Source organism: Aegilops tauschii, chromosome 4 (genome assembly GCF_002575655.3).
Source record: "Aegilops tauschii subsp. strangulata cultivar AL8/78 chromosome 4, Aet v6.0, whole genome shotgun sequence".
NCBI lineage: Eukaryota > Viridiplantae > Streptophyta > Magnoliopsida > Poales > Poaceae > Aegilops > Aegilops tauschii.
The window spans coordinates 366,811,319-366,827,684 of record NC_053038.3 but is presented as its reverse complement, the minus strand read 5'-3'; the positions used below and the strand labels follow the sequence as shown (position 1 = coordinate 366,827,684).

General features: G+C 45.9%; 1 long non-coding RNA gene across 1 annotated transcript; it reads right to left on the bottom strand.

Moving 5' to 3' along the window:
- Positions 1-3,918: 3,918 nt before the first annotated feature.
- On the bottom strand, positions 3,919-9,557 carry LOC141021530 (uncharacterized). Its single transcript, XR_012182848.1, has 4 exons — positions 8,527-9,557; positions 7,318-7,389; positions 5,419-5,478; positions 3,919-4,383 (listed from the first exon to the last, which is right to left on the bottom strand). It is a non-coding gene; the product is annotated as an uncharacterized lncRNA (long non-coding RNA).
- Between the last annotated feature and the right edge of the window lie 6,809 nt (positions 9,558-16,366).

The following is a 16,366-nucleotide window of genomic DNA, read 5'->3' as shown; positions in this document are numbered from 1 at the left end:
ATTCTTTTGGTCTTGATCTGTAATCTAGTTGTTATGTTCACGTGCGCACACAATGATAAAATAGCCTGTTTGTTTTATATCTGTTTTCCCATGATATGAATGATGTCATACTATGTTCATCCTACTTAAAACCATGTCTCTTTATCCTTAGATGTCAACAAATGTGAGGAAATAGACAATACAGTAGGCATGCTACATGGACATATGTTCCGAAAGTGATTTTATTATGTAGTTGGCACTACAATACATGCTAATGTATTACAGTAGTTCACCAAAATAAGTTATGTATAAACGTTTGACCTACTTTGTTTGTTTTTGTCTCATTAGTAACTTATCTGGTACACTAATCTACAAGTTCAAACTTTCAGGAAGCTATGGAACAAATGATTGAACAGCCACAACCACCTGAAGGTGACGAGGCTACTACAGGCACAATGTCACCTCTTGCTGCAGTGCGTCAATATCTCTCCACTAACAGTGCAAAATGCACCTTCCTGCGTAATTCTGGGTTGGTTGTCAACGTAACCTCGTCCAAATCGCCTACTAAACAAAATCTTCCTGCTAGACAGAGTGATATATCTGTGCTCCACACACAAGTCCAATCCCTAATGGACGTTGTTTCGGAAACAAGAATAGTGGTTGAGAAATGTCGTCAAGATATGAATTGTTTTGAAACCAGACTATTAGACATTTGCTTCATTGTTCAAGAGCAATGGCGGAAAAAAGGTGGAGATCGTGCTGCTCCATCAGATTCTACAGCCTGAAACATTAGCACTCAGGTCAAATGATTTGTGCTTCTATACATCTGATGGTGCTTTTATCTGGAAGGACTGTAAACTTTATGCCAACAGGCCTTTTGTTGTATGGTTGGAATTTATTTTGTTGTGATACGACATTTATGATGCTGCCGCAGGCTGCAGTAATTACGACGCTATTTTTGTATAGTGTAGGTTTATCTTAGTAATGTATTCGGCCGAAGGCTTCGTAGGAGCCCAACATGCCAACATTCGTCGGGCCCATTCCAATTGGGCTAAAAACGATTACGGGCCAAAATTGGCATGTAGCCCAAAATATCTGGGCCTAAGTCAGCATAAGCTTCATATTTTTCTAGTAGGCCTGTGCCCATAGTGGGCCTTTAACAGGCCTAAACATAATTTGGGCCCTTAGTAAAAATAGGCCATTTACAGGTGTAAATATCTCGAGCCCATAAAAACATGGGCCTTTAATAGACCGAAAGTGAGATTGGGCCCTGATTGTACCAAATAACCCACTGGACTTAGCAGGCCGAAATGGTGGCCCATTTACGATGCAGATCTTTGACAGGCCGAAATTCGGACGAGCCGTAAATGCGCCGACCTAATACGCGGGCCTTTAACAGGCCGGAACTTCAGTCGGGCGAGATTATCATCATTTTTATATGGGCCGTTAATGGGCCCGATATGACGTTGGGCCACATATGGCCCATGGTTTACGTCCGGCGTTAACTGGCCGAAAATGACAACAGGCCGAAAGTGGCCCAAAGCTATAGTGGGCCTCTAACAGGCCGAATGTCAGACATGGCCGAATATGACCCAAATCCTTCATGGTCGTTTATGGGCCGAAAGTTTTGATGGCCTGTAAATGGGCCCAAATGAAGCTGGACCTTTAACAGGCCGGAAATACACCGGGCCATAAATCGGCCCAATTACTTAGCGGACTGTTAACGGGCCAGAAGTGACCATGGGCCGCGTTGATGACAAGTTTAGGACATGCCGTTGACGGGCCGATTTGACAGAGAATGTTGGGCCTTTAGCTGGGCCGGCCCATTATGGTCTGCAGAATCTTGTGGGCCTTTAGCTGGGCCGGCCCATTGTGGTCCGCAAAATCTGGTGGGCCTTTAGCTGGGCCGGCCCATTATGGTCTGCAAAATCGTGTGGGCCTTTAGCTGGGCCAGCCCATTATGGTCCGCTAAATTTTGTGGGCCTTTAGCTAGGCCGGCCCATTATGGTCCGCTAAATCTTATGGGCCTTCGGTTGGGCCGGCCCATTTAAACTTTGTGGGCCACTTTTGGGCCGGTCCACGTGTCAACATATCATAGGCCCATCTCGATCGTTGGATGAGTGACACCTGTGCCAACGCGGAGCTGACGCGTGGATCTGTCAGCCAATGAGAATTTTACACGTGGAAAATCGGCATTGGTCGTGGCTGTTAACGGGTTATCAGATCCAAAATCCGACCGGATGGCTTAACGGCGTTCCGTTACGCACGTGTCGGTCACCCTTGACGAAAGCACTTCTGTGACGCGTGATTTATCGTCATGGAAGTGGACACTTCCGTGATGATAATTTTGGCGATGTCATGGAACACTTCTACGACAGCACAGGTATGACTATCTTGATTCTGTCATAAATTTTTCATGGATGTACATGCATGACAGAAAACGGGACCTACTGTGACAAACACGTATCATCACGGAAGTGTATTTTTTGTAGTGAAGCCAGGAGGACTGCGCGGTCCGTCGACCATCAGGACTTCCGCCGCGGGGACGTTGCTGTCACACTCGGATGCAGTCTCGACGGAGCCAGTCGATAGATCGAACAAGCCGTAGAGAGTTTCGTCGGGCTCGATTGCTGCGACTTGTGGGGTGGCAGACTGGCGAGCCACCGCGTGCCTCACCCACCGCTGGAGCCGCGACTGACCGGAACGCTTGCGCCGGCGAGCAGCAGGGAGTGAGGACGCCACAGGAGCGGAGCGATATTGAGTCGACGGCTGCCGCAGAAGGACGCCGCAGACGCATGCGCGAAAGTGCGTTGCTCCGCGGACGGGGAGCGCCTCGACGTCGAGTGGAGCCTCTTGGAGCCAAGCGGAGTCGTCGGCGACGAACACGAGGGCGCCGAGACGGATCTCGCGGCCCTCGGCCAATCCTCCGCCAGAAACCATGATGATGGGGATCGGAAAAATTGCAACTTCTCCAACAAGTCGCCAAGACACCTGCCCCAAGGTGGGCGCCAACTGTCGTGGTTCTAAGTCTGACAGTAGAATGGGGGGTAGGTATGTAGAGGCAAGATCTTAGCTATGGCGAAGTTGTACGCACGAGTTTTACGAGTTCAGGCCCTTCTCGGAGGAAGTAACAGCCCTACGTCTCAGTGCCCAGAGGCGGTCGACTGGACTATATGCGTGTGTGTTACAGGGGGTGCGAACCCTTGTCACTGAGGAGGGGGCTGGCTTATATAGAGTTTGCCAGACCCCTCCGGCCCTCAGTTACACAGGGTTTAAGGTACATTAAGACAGGGCGTTACTGGTAACGCTAATAATAAAGTGACATAAATGGTCATTAAAGTCTATGAGTAAACGCCCGACCGTTGATATGTTGAGTGACTTTCGATCTTCTGTATGTCGAGTGATTTTCGTTACGGTCGAGTGACAATCATTCTTCCGAGTGGAATGTTCCTGGTCGAGTGGATGATGATATCCTTCGAATGTCCCTAGCTTTAGGGTGATGCCCTTGGGGAGGGAATGTCTTGGACAGATCCATGACCCTACCCTAGGTACATAGCTTCATCACTTATGAAATTGAATCTTTGTTTGAAAAGTGTGAAAATTATGATGATGGTATTTAAAATTATGCTATACTTAAATATTGCTATGAGAATTATGAATATAATGCCAATATTAATGAGTTTATTGTGAAAGTCTCCGCTATCCAAGAAGAGACTAATATTTTGCAGGAATCTATGGAAGAAGAAATTGATGACATTGTGAGCTCATTGGATGAAAAAGATGAGGAGGAGAGCGAAGAACAAAAGGAGGAAGAGCGGATTGATCACCCGTGTCCCTTCGTTCTTACTGAAGGATGAATGCTATGATGATTGCTATGATCCCGTTGATTCATATGAAATATCCCTTTTTGATGAACTTGATGCTTGCTATGCTTGTGGCCATGATGCCAATTTGAATTATGCTTATGGAGATGAACTTGCTATAGTTCCTTGTGTTAGGAATGAAATTGTTGCTATTGCACCCACACATGATTGTCCTATTATCTTTTTTAATTCTCCCAACTACACTATGTCGGAGAAATTTACTCTTATTAAGGATTATATTGATGGGTTGCGTTCTTGTAGCGACCCGACCTCAGACGGTCAAGTCTCTGTGCTTCAGTGTCATCCCTGGATCGGTAATGCTGACACACACAGTACTCGAATGGATTTATAACATAGTAGCAATCACACACTTATTACATCTATAGTCTCAAAAGAGACCTTATTACAATAAGTATGTCTTAAGGCCATCTTACTAAGATAACAACGAAAGGCTTGGAAGATAAAGTGAGTCCATCAACTCCAACGGCATTGCTGAGTGCATGACAACGACCTAGCACACCTTACTCTTCGTCTGAAAAGTCTGCAACATGATATGTTGCAGCCCGAAAATGGGTCAGCACATGGAATATGCTGGCAATATAACACAGTAGAGCAAAGAACAGATAAATGCTATCACTACATGCATATATGGCTGGTGGAGGCTCTATGGTTATAATGTTTTGCGAAAGCCAATTTTTCCCTACAACAAAGGAATATATTTTATTTTAACTATCATGGTGGTTGAAACATTGAGAAGGTTCCTCCAACTCAATCCCAATTAAAAGTAATTAACATCCCAACAAATTAATTTAGAGTGATGAGATCAAATCAATAATTCAAGTACCAGATACTCAAGATGTCCATAACCGGGGACATGGCTAACCATGATTAGTTTATACACTCTGCAGAGGTTTGCGCACTTTTCCCCACAAGACTCGATCTCCTCTGTTGGATTTCTTGCACTACATGGTGTTTGAGAAACGGATGACCGAGACATAGTCTTTCAGAGACATTAACTCTTTACTCTGGGTGGACAGTTACACCTACTTTCCCCTACATCTGCTAGCCCACCACTGAAAGAGGTCATGCAACCTACTCAATTATGCTAGAGCCCATAATAGCTTGTGGCTGCACACGGAAGTTTCTAGCATGGATAATCTTATGATCCCTTTGAGCCTGGGTGGCGAACCATAGGATAATCACACGGGTACTCTGGGATATCCTAGGACAACACTGGATTCTCCAGGTGCCCTGACAACCACTGGGTGCTCCAGGGTGCCTCGACCAATCCACCCAGATGTGTATTTAAGTAGCCACCTTAAGTTAACCATAATTAAACACTCACATCTGTCACGGATCTCTCAAACCCAATCCACGTCTACGAGCATAGCATAGCAACATAAGCATAACGTAGAAGTAACTCCCAAGGATTTGATAATAAAAAGGCAATAGGTTCTACCTCATCAACTACTTCCCAAACCCTCATGTTAAGAGATCCTACTCATGCAATGTTTGAGGGGTGAAACTAATGCATAAAAACTGGGTATGAAAAGGGTATGATCAATGTGTTACTTGCCTTGCTGACGATCCGCAAAACCTAGTGACTCGTAGTAGCACGCTTCGCACTCTGGGAATTCTATCGCAAACAAACAATAACATACATAAGCACTCAAGCATAGATGCAAGGGTAAAACTCAAATAAGAAGATCAAATCTGAAAACTCAACTGAAGAGATTCGATCTGCAAAAAGAATCAATCGAATCGGAGCTACGAAGTTGAAACTACGGTCAAAAGAACTTCGAATTCAAATCTTCTTGAAACCAAATTTTAAATTGTCAAAACCATGTTCAATTTGATTAAACAGAAAGAGGGGCTCGAGACGAAGATTTTGGCATTGGTTTCACTGGATTTGGACAAACGGTTTAGAAACGGCGAGGGTTTGAAGATCAGGGGCTAATCTGCGATAAAAGTAATCACGGATAGGTCCCTGGCCGGAAATAAAATAAAATAAGAAAAGACTAACGAACGAATGTTCGCTGTCTGAACCTAACCGGCGAACAGAGTTCGTTAAAAAGAACAAACGGACGAACGTCCGCTAAATAACTTAAACCGAGAAAAACCGAACCGATCTAATTAAGAAAAACACATCTAGGGTTTCTAGAAAAAAACCCGGAAAAAAAGAACCGGCGACGGATCCGGCGGCTCCGGCGGCTCGACGACGGCGGACAGGCGGCGTGGGGCGGCGGCTCTGGCGCGGCTAGGCGACGGCGGCGGCAACGCGGGGCGGCGGGGCGGTGGCGGCGGGGCTGCGGTGCGGGCGGCGATGTGGGGCAAGGGGGCGGGCGGCAGCGGCGGTATTTAAGAGGGGGGCGAGGTGGTGTGGTGGAGGGGCAAGGCGGCGGGGCGAGGCCGGCTCGGCCACGGCGGCGTGCGGGGCGCACTCTCCGGCTCGGGGTCGGTGACGACGGGCGCATGGGCCGGCTCGGCTTCGGCCCAGTCGGTCGAAAACAAATTTTATTTAAAAAAACAAATTCCGCTGGAAAAAAACCTAATAAATAAAAAAATCTAAAAATGCCAAAAACAATTTTCACCGTCTAAATAGAATATTAGAACAAAGTGAACATTTTCTTGGCCTAAAAATGAAATTTTGAAAATGCATATTTTTCTAATTCAAATAAAATAGCAATAAAATCCAAATGAAATTATTTATTTGATTTTAACATTTTTCCTCTAATATTTTATTTATTTTGGATAAATCCTATCATCTCCTCTCATATATTTTAATATGAAATATTTTTGGAGGGAAAAGTAATTAAAACCAAAATGATCCTTGTTTCGATATTTGAGAAAATTCAAATATGAAAACGGTGAAATCCCCAACTCTCTCCGTGGGTCCTTGAGTTGCTTAGAATTTCGAGGATCGCAACACAAAAATGCAATAAAATATGATATGCATGAATGACCTATGTATAACATTCCAGATTGGAAATTTGGGATGTTACAGTTCTACCATTACACATGATGATTTTGATGAATATGATATGCATGTGCTTGCTGCTCCTACTTGCAATTATTATGAGAGAGGAACTACATCTCCGCCTCTCTATGTTTCCAACATGATAAATTTTCAAGAAAGTGTTTATGCTATGTATTGGCCTTTACTTGACGTGAATGAATTGTTCTTTTAAGACACGTGCATATGAGTTTTCCACTGAATCGCATATTCCAGGATAATAACAGTTATAGCATGAAATATAAACTCTTAATTATGAATAACAGAAATATAATAATACCAACTTATTGCCTCTAGGGCATATTTCCAACAAGGACAATAAGTAAAGCATCATCGAAGGTGACAAAAACAGGCTATGCATCAGAATAGGATCTACTGAAACATCATATCGGAACCACTATCTAATGCATGAAGTAGAGAGAAGAATAGGCAATATCAGAATGATCAAGGGGGTTTGCTTGCCTGGAAGATTTGCTGAGAAGGACGGGTCATCGGCGACGTAGTCATATTCTAGGGCAGCGACAGTCCTGGGGTCTATTGAAAGAATAGAGGAGAGGGAAAAAATGATAAATAACGGGCATACAAATGCAACACAGATGCATGTCATGGCGATGGGTGATGATGATTTGCTCTAATGCATCCCTAAGCATTTTAAAAAAAAGAGGGAAAACATCTGGCATTGTTTTCCCATCTCTCAGGTGTTTATCAGTATGTTGAACCAGGGGCAAATTGTCCATGTTCACTATGTTAGAGGGGTGTCACAGTTGTACATGTTCACTATGTTAGAGGGGTGTGGTAGGTATGTGGGTGGCATCTTCAGATTCGTTATATTTTTCTGATCAGTTTTCATATATATATATATATATATTATTTTCATCGGAGTTACGGTTTATTTTATATGAATTTCCAAAGTTTTAATGAATTTTTGGATTTTTATTTATTCAAAACAAATACAGTAAATGCTATGAGTACACAGAAGTGTTCCCAGCAATATGCACATGTGGCTGACATGTGGCGCCAATGGGTGCCCTACCAGCAGCTGACCGTGCGTCTTAAACATTCGAATAATGTAAGGTGGGTCCCAGCTGTCATTGACTCAGTTATAAATTAGAGTTAATTTAATAGTTTAGTTAACAGAGGGGCCCACATGTCAGGGACTAATTAGGTGAGCTAATTAGATTAGTCCCTAATCTAAACAAGTCGAGCCCACGCGTTAGTGAGCCACGATGGTTGTTTAAACACGCGCACGCGATGGAGCCCGCTGGAGCACGGCAGAGCGCGACAATATGCACCAGATTGGTGCCTATTCGATCATCCACGGCCACCAAATGGAAGCGCGTGATGAGGCGCACCGACTGATACGAGCAACGCGTAAAGGGGAGGTCAAACCCGGTGGCCAATGGAGGCGCCAGGAATTGGCCACGTCCCAGGCCGACCCAGACAGCATTCGTCTACTGTAGCATTGTAGCACTGTAGCCACAGTAAAATGTTACAATCAACGAAGCAGCCAGCCTCACGCCCCAGACAGCCGCCCGGGCTACGTGGGGCCTGTCTCCGCCGCTGCCGGTGGCAACAACGACGAACCGCGGTGGCACGGGTGGGGCTCGACAAACCGGAGGCTACGGGGCACGAGAAGGAGCACGGGGTGGTCAGGGGGAAAGGGGAGCTCACTGTGACGCTAGGAGAGGGCTCGGGGATGCCGGGAGTTGTCGGAGTCGGGCAGATCGAGCGGCGCGTTGCCGCGGCCACGGTGGCGGGGGATGGGTCGATGACGACGACTGGCGGCTCCCTGGCACGAACCCGTCGGCTCAGTCAAAGCAGGGAGGGTGGCACAACTTTGGGATAGCTCCTGGTGGTGCGGGGAGGCTTATGAGCTCGTCAATGGTGACGTCATGGAGACGGGTGCGCTCGGGCGAGGGAGATAGAGAGGGAGAGGGGCGAGCGAGGGGGAAGTGGCGAGGTCTAGGGTTTCTGGGGTGTCGAGGGTACTTGTAGGACGCCGGGGATGCGGCGGATGTCCGCAGCGGATCCGCGGCGTGGACGCGCACGCAACGTCCACTGAGCCCCTGATGAACAGGAGGTGGAAGACAACCGCGCTGGTGGGCTGGGCCGCACTGTGCCTACTCGAAGTCCGGTCCACCAGTAATTTCTTTCCTTTGTCTTTTATTCTTTTGTGCTTCTTTATTTCTTTTCTGGTTTGAACTTTATTTCCATACTAAATGATTTTATTTGATTATGAAATTTGGCCCATAAATACTAGGTAGTGTGTTGATCTAGCACAACAAGTTCCAATTTATTTAGACAAGTGTAAATATTTGTTTAATTAAATTAGTTTAATTAAATGTTGTTGGTCCTGTTTCGAATAGTCTAGGGGCATTTTAAAGATATCAAATGATGTTGGTTTCCAAATGTAAATTAATTAGTGAATACTTGCAACCCAACCTACATTTTTATTGTACTGTTTGAAGAAATAATAATTTGACTTGCAATTTGAATTTGAGTTTGGTTCTTATCAAGGGGCAATTAAGCTTGTAAATGATGACATGGCATCATTAGCATGGGGTCACTGTAGCTTAACTAATGGGGTGTTACAAATCTCCTCCACTAAAAGAAACCCCGTCCCGAGATTTAGGAGGTAGAGTAAGGGGGAAAGATTTGGTTACGAAATTCTAACGAGTCTTCTCGGTCTTGGTTGCTCTCCCCGAAGAGGTCAGTCCACTTCATTCAAGTCTTTATTTCTATGCGTCAATGCACCATGACGGAGTTGCCATTCTTCTTATAGGGTCTTCATCGTACTTACGAAAAGGATAAGGGTAACTCAGCAACGATGGAATTCTACAAGGGGGAATCATCTAGAGTTATCTCATGAATGAAACACATAAGTATTTTGGAATGCATGAATCATAGCAGGAGTGAATTAAGAAGATACAAATAGCTTCATTTGAGTAGGTGTCGTGGAATTGTCACGGCAGATGTCCTCGGTGTAAGGACTTAGTCGTGAGGCCAACGCATCTATGTAGTAGCTTGAGAGGGGTTGATTGGGATGAGAGACGCAGGGCGGATCAACGCACAAGACAAGGGTTTAGACAGCTTCGGGCCCCGGGAAACATCATCCGGTAATAACCCTACATGCTGTTTGTGACTAGGTCTCATTATGCTTATGAGAGAGTCGCCGGTAAGCCGGCTCTTTGTGTCTAGCCCTAGAGATTGTTTCTTGTTGCCCGTCCCTCTTTGGGGTGCCCTGCCCCTCCTTATATAAGTTAGAGGGGCGGGTTACATGTGGAGTCCTAGTAGGACTAGGACTAGTCTATCTTCTCTTACAAGTTAATTACAAGTCCGGGTCTTGCTTCCTTGTAAAGGAAATATTCGTCATCCCTTTCCTTTTAAGCCAGCCCATCATAAACGTGAGCCGGCCTTCTGGGCCTTGGGCCTAGTCTTCTATCTAACCCGCCGTCGGGGTCATCCGTGAGTCGTCTGGTAGCGAGTCGTCTGACAGTGAGCCGTCTGACAGTGAGCCGCCAGACCCGTGAGTCGCCAATCTCCGGCGGGTCACGGTGAAGTGCCAAGTCCGGCCGGGTCATACTTCCGGCCGGGTCATACCGCGGGGTATATCCCCGACATTAGCCCCCAGTTTAATTTGGATTCATCCATGTTAAACTAATCTGCAATATAAACACAAGAACAAATTTGACAGGTTGTCTTCCAGGTTAAATACTCTTTGTAAGCCGGCACTTGATCATCCTTAAGTCCTTGTCATCTTCCTTCTTGATATGTATCCGTAATCTCATAGAAAATCTCTTTAGCAGATATGTTCAAATTTTGCCAATGCAAAAAATCCAGATACTTCCTTTGAAAAAATCCGGGTCAACAGGCCAGCTTCAGAGTCAATTTGCTGGCATTGGTCTTTTGTTGGGAAATATTGTAAGAGACAATCCACTTGAGTCGGCTTTCAATGCTCTGACATGACAAAAATATTGGTGTTCAAATATTCAACTTATATTCAGCCGGCTTAAAGATATAAAACTTGCCGGATAATGAGTACCAAAATTGCCGGGTTATAAATAGATGATGCCAAATCATAATTGTCACCGACGCCGGTTTGTGATTTTTGCAGACACCAGGTCAATCTGATTTACTCAAAACTGAGAATTTGAAGATATTTCTCCTTATATCCATATTACCTGTAGCCCCCAAGGGCCGGTTTAATCAGCATGAATAAGCCGGGACTTATCACCATGGCTTTAAGTAAAATCCAGTTGTGTAGCCCCCATGAGTCGGCTATAGTCAAAGTAGTGCAGCCGGGTCATCCTAGAATTGTCTTGAATTGTTTGACAGAAGCAATTGGTAGTCCCCAAGGGCCGGTTCATTACGATGTGATGAGTCGGGTCTTCAATGAGGTGAGCAAAAAATGACTTTGCATTAGCCCCCAAGTGACATGGTGCATGCTGGCAGTGACATGGGACTTGCATATTCGATGTAATCTCGATTTGAACAATGTAGCCCCCAAGTGCCGGGTCGTAAGCCTGCAGCGACTCGGGACTATTTCCTCCATTGTAAAATAAATCATGCCCATTGATAAAAATAATAGCCGTTGCGCTAAAGCGACTTTGAAAACCTCAATCATAACACTGGTTATTGATAATCACAATAGAAATCTAGCCATGTTGGCTATTCAAGATTTGAATAATATAATCCGGTATGAAAACCTCAATCATTCAATATCATCATGAAAATCCAGCCAGTTTTGGCTATTAAAGATTTGAATACCTCATCGGTTGACAAGTAAACCCGGAGTTTAAATACCTGGCGGCTCTTTGGCCAATGACGACTTAATGCGCCTTCATTGTAAGCCGGAATTTTTGTACCCCGGTGGCCTATAGCCCTTGAGAAAACCAATAATTGATAAACCCCTGCACATAATTAGATCACAAGATCCCTTTGCGGTTTACCGCAGGGCGAGTCATAATATCTCACATATAACCACTGTGATATTGAATTTGTACTGCCAGTTTACATGACCTGCGTAGTAAGGGTGATAACCCAATCCTTAGAAGCCAATGCTTCCACATAGATGATGATTGCCATAAGCTGGCGATTTATCATTGAAAATCAAGCCGGGTTAAATAACAACCACTCATATACACTTTAGATATCAAAAAGAGCTTCAAATAAAATCCAAAAATTGTTTGCAAAAAGAGACTTCAAAGTTTTTGAGGCTTCTGATTCGAATACGATCAGAAAACCATCCCAAAGGGGTTAAACTAAGATTCGAATACGATCATATAGCCCCCAGTGGCTTTGGCGTTGCCGATCAAGAGGGTACCGACAACTATGTTCTCTTTGGTTCGAATACGACCTATGTTTGAACAGGAAGCCCCCAAATGACCTTGAGAGTTGTTTAACGACGCTGATTCGAATACGATCCACGTCGGTTCCCAAAGGGGGTTGAGCTATGGTCCAAATATGACCAAGAAACTCCCCAATGAGCTCGGCAGTGTGCCGATCAAAAGGGTATCGACAGCTATATTCTCTTTGGTTCGAATACGACCTATGTTTGAACAGGAAGCCCCCTAGTGATCATGATAATATTTAACGACTCTGATTCGAATACGATCCGGGTCACACCAAAAGGGTTAAGATAAATTCAAATACGATCAGCTCCCAATGGTCATTAAAGCAGGGTACCTTGAGCCGGACGTTTGAACCAGATTTGAGAGCTTCAAAACTTTGCGGGAGAAAGATATCTCTTGAACCGGATTTTAAACCGGAATCTTTATTTGAACCGGCAATTTTCTGACGGCTTTTAAAGTTTCATCAATATGGTAGCAGCCTCCGGAACCGGGTTATCATTCCCTCCAATGACCCGGGGTTCCCGAGTCATGTCACTGTTGCCCCCGAGTCTCAAGATGACTCGAGGAGTTGGCTTGAGATTCTCCATATTAACCGTGATATAAACCGGCATAACTTGTATATCATTGGTGTTGATAACACGATGTGTATCCACAGAAGGTTGAGGTGACTGCGGCGGGTTATAAATGATCCCGTATGAGCCGTGTCAGCAACTCGGCCAATGGTTCCTTTCAACTGGCTGTTTGAAGTTTAACCAAACTGTAGTGATGGCGACTTGTGTGCATGTCCATTGAGCCATCCAGGTGCAGACGGCGGGTTGACAGTATATGATAATTTGCTTCCATTTTATTGAAAGAAAACCGGGCTACCCAAGCTGTGACTTGCTCATACTCAATAAACAGCTCATGCAGACGGGTGCGGCCCGGTGTGTTGATGTAGACCAGGCCGCGAGAGACGGATGGAAAAGACAACCGCCGCGTTAGAGGCAGCTCAAACAGATGATCCGGACGTGGCGTTGTAAGCCGGCGCGGATGAGCGAGTTAACCACATCATTTTGACGTAGTGAACAATTGTCCTGCATCAACACTACTGCAGACCAAGACAAAGATAAACTGCTCTTTGATAAAAAATAATATGTGCTGATAAAATATATTTTAGATGGATATCACCTGATGTGTCAGGCCGGAAATAATCCGCCATGAAGTTGATGATCACTAGGTGAAACGCGAATCCCTCACGGGTGAATCGGCTGCGGGAGCAGACAGATAAACCGGCCACGGTGTTTGTGAGCCGGTGCGGATGAGCAAGCTGTCCTCCGCGTTGTAAGCCGGCGCGGACGCGTGAACCGGACGCGAGGGCGGACGGGTAAGTCATCCGTGGCGTTGTAAGGCGGTGCGGACGGGCGAGTCGCCGGCGCGTTGATGTAAACCGGACCGCGACACGCCTGTCCGTGAAGCCGCGCGACACAGCCGAACGTGCATCCGTGGTATAACACCACCCCTTTTTCTTTTAATAGTCGCCCTGCGTAAAAATATTATAGGCCAGAGTAATTGTTGTCGGATGAATTAATATGTACTGATAAAATACTTAGGAAAAATAACACCTGGTATTTTTTGGACGGACGTGGTCAATGATACTGAGCGTAGTCAGACACAAAGATACTCCGTATAGATGTACGTCATCTACGTGCTTTTCCTTTGTCTTTTTCCCCTTTCCAATGTAATGATTGCCTGCGGCAGGGATCCGGCGGTGACTTAAAGTGAGGCGGCTTAATCCGGAGCAGCAGTGGGTAGAAGACAGGCATGGCCAGTGAAAGGCGCGTACGGCGAGGAACGACTCAAGGCTGGCCGATGCGGTGGCGCAGGGCGCTGCGTGGGTGACCCGGTAAGGCAGGATCCGATTCAAGGCCGTGCCGGTCTAAGCACGCGCACGCGCAGGCATGCTCCATATCCGCAGTGTAACAATACTTTTGCAATGAATAATTTACCTACATGTAAAACACCACATGGCAGTGTAATGGCGCTCACAGAAAAAGATATATACTGATAAAATATATAGAAAGGATAACGCCTGATTTATTTAGGCGATTGCTCCATATGTAGACCCGACGCCTCATAGTATTTGACCAGATAGAGAGTGCGGCAATGCTCCGAAGCGCGGGCGGGTCACTCGGCGGCGGCTCAAAGCACGGCGCGGTGCGCAACGGCAACAACTCCAGGAGGCGAGGCACAACGGCGATTCGAACGAGAGGCGAGGCGCGACGGCAACTTGGACGGGAGGCCAAGCACGACTACCACTCGGATGGGAGGCATGGCGCGTCTCGTGGTGGCCGAAGAGTCCGGATCATGGCCGTTCTGCCTAATCCATGTTTGTTTCTCTGAGTTGTGGTTGGTTTGACTTTTCCTTCCGTGCTGATGGATCATCGTTTTAATACTATCTTCTCACGCTGATGGATCAATGGATGGATCACCTTTTGCCATTACATCTAGAACCAGTAGTACTAGTCAGTTGGTAGCTTTTCACACGAAGGGATTATCACCAGAGGATGAGTTGATGTCATCTGGACTTAAATCAACGTAATAGTGCACGGGCAGCAAAACGTTTGATTGTCTCGGCGACTTGGCAACTTCAGGGCTCGGACTGGTGTTTCATGGGCGGCTCGGCCCGAACAGAGAAGATCACGATGATGGCCGTTGCCCAGAATGTTGTAACAATAATTTTCTTGAATTCCTCTTCATCTGATCAGTAGCGAGCTTCTCGATCCCTGAAAGAGAGGTCCCTTCAAGAACTCAACACCACCGTGCGTGAGCCCCACGGTGGGCGCCAACTGTCGTGGAATTGTCACGGCAGATGTCCTCGGTGTAAGAACTTAGTCGTGAGGCCAACGCATCTATGTAGTAGCTTGAGAGGGGTTGATTGGGATGAGGGACGCAGGGCGGATCAACGCACAAGACAAGGGTTTAGACAGCTTCGGGCTCCGGGAAACATCATCCGGTAATAACCCTACATGCTGTTTGTGACTAGGTCTCATTATGCTTATGAGAGAGTCGCCGGTAAGCCGGCTCTTTGTGTCTAGCCCTAGAGATTGTTTCTTGTTGCCCGTCCCTCTTTGGGGTGCCCTGCCCCTCCTTATATAAGTTAGAGGGGCGGGTTACATGTGGAGTCCTAGTAGGACTAGGACTAGTCTATCTTCTCTTACAAGTTAATTACAAGTCCGGGTCTTGCTTCCTTGTAAAGGAAATATTCGTCATCCCTTCCCTTTTAAGCCAGCCCACCATAAACGTGAGCCGGCCTTCTAGGCCTTGGGCCTAGTCTTCTATCTAACCCGCCGTCGGGGTCATCCGTGAGTCGTCTGGTAGCGAGTCGTCTGACAGTGAGCCGTCTGACAGTGAGCCGCCAGACCCGTGAGTCGCCAATCTCCGGCGGTTCACGGTGAAGTGCCAAGTCCGGCCGGGTCATACTTCCGGCCGGGTCATACCGCGGGGTATATCCCCGACAGTAGGCAAACATTTAATGCCTAAAGCAGGATGTAAGAAAATTCAGAGTGTTGAAGAACATATCTTGCGTCTGATACCGGAATGGATCCTCTCAAGGAAAGTGGCTTGCAGAATACTTTTACTAAGCCAAGTGCAAATGTAACTTCGGATACAAAGATCACATAGTCATTTAAATGAAATTTCATAATTAATGAGGAAGTTTCCGTAAGGAATTGTAAGGAATGACATGCACAAGGTAGAATGATAACCGGTTCCGCGGTTAATTGGAAGATTCAGTCGCAAGTGATATAGAAAGGCAAAGCATACTGCACCAGTATGAACTTGAGGACTCGAGCAATTCTGAATCATTAGGATGGTCAAAATGGAAGTGATCAACAGCCATACCACATTCATAAATAATAAGGGTGGTGGGATCTTGTGTGATCACGTTACAAGGTTCGCCAGAGAATAGTTTGTCAGGTATGTTGCAAACATCGATAGTACGAAGAGCGGGGTACGAATAGAACCATTTTATTACTCGTTAAGATGAGGCGAACCAATAGGCAAAGTTCTCGTCCATCGCTGGTTACCAGAATGTCAACAACAATAGTAACAAGGTCTTACTGACAGAGTTGTACACCAAGGTATTTACATAAGCAGGGACTATTACTGCTTAGATCATGTCA